This window comes from Gossypium hirsutum, chromosome A11, assembly GCF_007990345.1.
Source record: "Gossypium hirsutum isolate 1008001.06 chromosome A11, Gossypium_hirsutum_v2.1, whole genome shotgun sequence".
Classification (NCBI taxonomy): domain Eukaryota; kingdom Viridiplantae; phylum Streptophyta; class Magnoliopsida; order Malvales; family Malvaceae; genus Gossypium; species Gossypium hirsutum.
Window position 1 is genome coordinate 102038665 of NC_053434.1, and position 3512 is coordinate 102042176.

The 3512-nt window shown below is 39.8% G+C and overlaps 1 long non-coding RNA gene across 1 annotated transcript; it reads right to left on the bottom strand.

The window, feature by feature from the left end:
• Window positions 1-1861: 1861 nt before the first annotated feature.
• LOC107892224 (uncharacterized) lies at window positions 1862-3113 on the bottom strand. The gene is made up of 2 exons (XR_001682529.2): window positions 2552-3113; window positions 1862-2242 (listed from the first exon to the last, which is right to left on the bottom strand). It is a non-coding gene; the product is annotated as an uncharacterized lncRNA (long non-coding RNA).
• Between the last annotated feature and the right edge of the window lie 399 nt (window positions 3114-3512).

A 3512-nucleotide genomic window follows, 5' to 3' on the forward strand; every position in this document is an offset into this window, starting at 1 on the left:
CTTCTGGAAAAAAAATCCCCCCTCTGTACAATGAAATGATTCGGCTTTTATAGCCTCCTTTTACAAGTTTAGTTTATCTCTATTCGATCTCTTACCTTGTTCGCTGCTGTTTTCTTTCCCTTTTTTGCAGGTATTCGCAAGGAATCCGGTGGTAATGAAGGCTTGACGATGGAGACGAAAGACCGGGCATTGACTGCGCCTTGACTTGCAGACTGATGGAGGGTAGCTGGAATGTCATGAAATGAACAGACGCGTTGATTGCATCGTAATCCGAGGCTGATGTCAGTTGCGATTACTAGGAAGCCTTGCGGCGCGAACCCTAGCTAGGGTTCCTCAGAAGCTGAAAGTAGGTTGGACCGATTGGGCTAGCTGGTCTGTGTTTGTTTATTGGGTCAAAAAAAAGTATTTTGGGCCTGATGTTAGTTTTAGGTATGGGGTTAAATGTAAACGGGTTTAGGTATTTGGGCTGTTTATTGTAACTGGACTTTAATAAATAAACATTTATTTATTTATTTTTATTTGTTTATCTCACGGGCCCGGGCAGATTTGGGCTACTACAGCTGCCCCTCTTTGCTTATTGCTGTGCAACAGGAATCAAGCAAAGACTTATAAAAAGACTAAATTTGCCCGGCCTTATCGGATTATGGTCCTCAGTCTTCTCATTACAAACTCAAGACTGTCATGTCGATATCTTCGATCGGCTCTCCATCGAACACAGAGATACCAAATCATCTTAGATTTGCTTCAACGTAAACACGTGAAAGCCAAATCAGCTATGTCTTCGATCTGCTCTCCGTCGAACACAGAGATGCCAAATCATCTTAGATTTGCTTCAATGTAAACACGTGAAAGTCAAATCAGCTATGTCTTCGATCCGCTCTCCGTCGAACACAGAGATGCCAAATCGTCTTGGATCTGCCTCAATGAAGGTCAAATCTGCTACGTCTTCGATCTGCTCCCCATCGAACACAGAGAGATAAGATCTGTCATCTTGGATCTACTCCCCATCCATTATAGAGAGATAAGATCTCTCATCTTGGATCTACTCCCCGTCCATTAAGGAGAGATACGATCTGTCATCTTGTATCTACTCCCCATCCATTACAGAGAGATAAGATCTGTCATCTTGGATCTGCCCCCGTCCATTACAGAGAGATAAGATCCGCCATCTTGGATCTGCCCCGATGAAGGTCAAATTTGCTACGTCTTCGATCTGCTCCCCGTCGAATACAGAGAGATAAGAGCTGTCATCTTGGATCTACTCCCCGTCCATTACAGAGAGATAAGATCTGTCATCTTGGATCTACTCCCCGTCCATTACAGAGAGATAAGATCTGTCATCTTAGATCTGCCCCCCGATGAAGGTCAGATCTATTATATCTTCAATCTGTTCCCTATCGAATACAGAGAGATAAGATCTATCATCTTGGATCTGCTCTCCGTCTATTTCAGAGAGATAAGATCTTCTATCTTCAACTTGTTCCCTATAAGCACAGGGATGCCATGTTGAAATATTCAATCTTCTTTGTCCCCTAGAGGACATAAACTGTAGAATGTGTATGTGCCTATGCCTAATGATTAGGATGCTATGTTTGAAATGAGTCAAATGCTCCTAATTAGACATATTATGATGTAAAATGAAAATGACTTTTATTTCGGACATCTTGATTCATTCAAGTTTCGTTTTGTTTCACTCAAAATACCAACCCTATTTTGCTCGTATGCTTAGAACCCTTTCCATCGATTTGGTCCATTGTACCATTCCCACATGTTACGACCCACTGGAGATATTTATGAAATGATCCTTTCTTAGGATCAACAACGTCTAATCACTGTAAATAGGCCAATTTTCTCGGCCCCCTTTGAAACCCAAATATAAATATTAATAGTCCAAAGTCCAAATAATTACAATAGTCTACGGGCCAATAACCAATCAAAGCCCAATTACAAGACCAGAACTTAAACCTTATAACAGTTTATTAACAGGCTTTGACCCAAATTAAAACACTAATACCTAGACCCAATAACTAATGCCCCACAACCAATACCCAATCCCCAAATTAACCCGAGACCCAAAATCACATTGGCCCAAATGGCCCAGAAATTTTAGAACCCTAGGGTTCTTTCCCATGCGCCGCAACCAGCCAAGCCTCAGCGCCTCCGTACGCTCCAGTCTCCATCAACCACACCTACACAGCCCCGTACACCTCGCGCCAAGGGCCAACGCCCGTCCGTACTCTACCTGCAAGAAGGACAATCCACACAGCAGCAAACACGAACAAAACAGCAGAACAACAAATGAAAATGGCATTTTTAATTTATTTTCCTTTTTTCTTTTTTTCCTTCGGCTATAAAGCCATAGTTCTTAGTTTATGTAAAGGTTATGAATGCCTACATATTTTTACGCAAGATATACGAGCAATACAAAAAGCAACCAATATCAGAAGGTGATTTTTCGATCTAAATCTCCGGGCTTTCTTTCTTTGCGATTATTCTCTTGTTTTTTTTATTTTACTTTGAAAGCAAATAAAGTAAAGAGGAAAGGATCTACCTGCGCATATGAGCCATTGGAGACCATCTCTTCTTCGTTGAGATCGAAGCATAAGAGAGGTTTTCGGGCTAAAAATCTAACCTTTTGGGGCGGGATTTAAAGTAGGAAAATGAAACGACTTCAGGGCGAGCTATCTTCCATCGGTTTCAATGGTGGAATGTGGTAGTCAAATGGTCGAACAGAGGGTTAGGGAAGCATCGAAATCAGCTGTGTTGAAACCCTAATAATTGGGTTCTCTGCTTATGGCTAAAAGGGACAGCAAGCTGCCATTCAATGGCCTTTAATTTTAGGAATGAGACGAAATAGCGCCGTTTGGGATATTAAAGGTCAGCGCGTCAACTCGGATAGCAACCCGGATCCGCGCCTTTTCATTTGGAATGGGAAATTTGCGGGCTGGGTCCTCTATATTCGCGCGAGCCTTCGATTGCGCCTTATGCGACTTGCTTTTTTTATTATTTAGGCTTATAATTTGTGCTTTGTTGCAATCTGACCCGCGCCTAAACGCATCATTTTGGGTTCTGGTATATTGCCAGTTTTAGTCCCTTGCATTCGCGCGCGCGTCAAAAATTAGTCCTTTTCCTAATTTCAGCAACTGACTTTATTTATTAATGATCCTTTTAGTTTCATTTTTGTTTCAAATGAGTTTTTCTTTGTTATTTTCAGCATTTTTATTCTTTGAAACCCTTCTATATTTGAGACTTACTTATTATTCACCATTTAATATATTATTTTGGAATATTTTATCAAGTTTTGCATGGTTTGTTATTCGTACTGTTATTTATATGTAAATACATCTGTACATGTAACTATATATATACATATATACATCTATCTATTTTCTTTTAAATTTGTTTGTTTAAACTCCTATATATATATACATTTTATAATAAGGTTACTTTTATTTTACGCATGTTATTAATCTTACATTATTCTATACATATAGTTTCTTTTAAATATATTC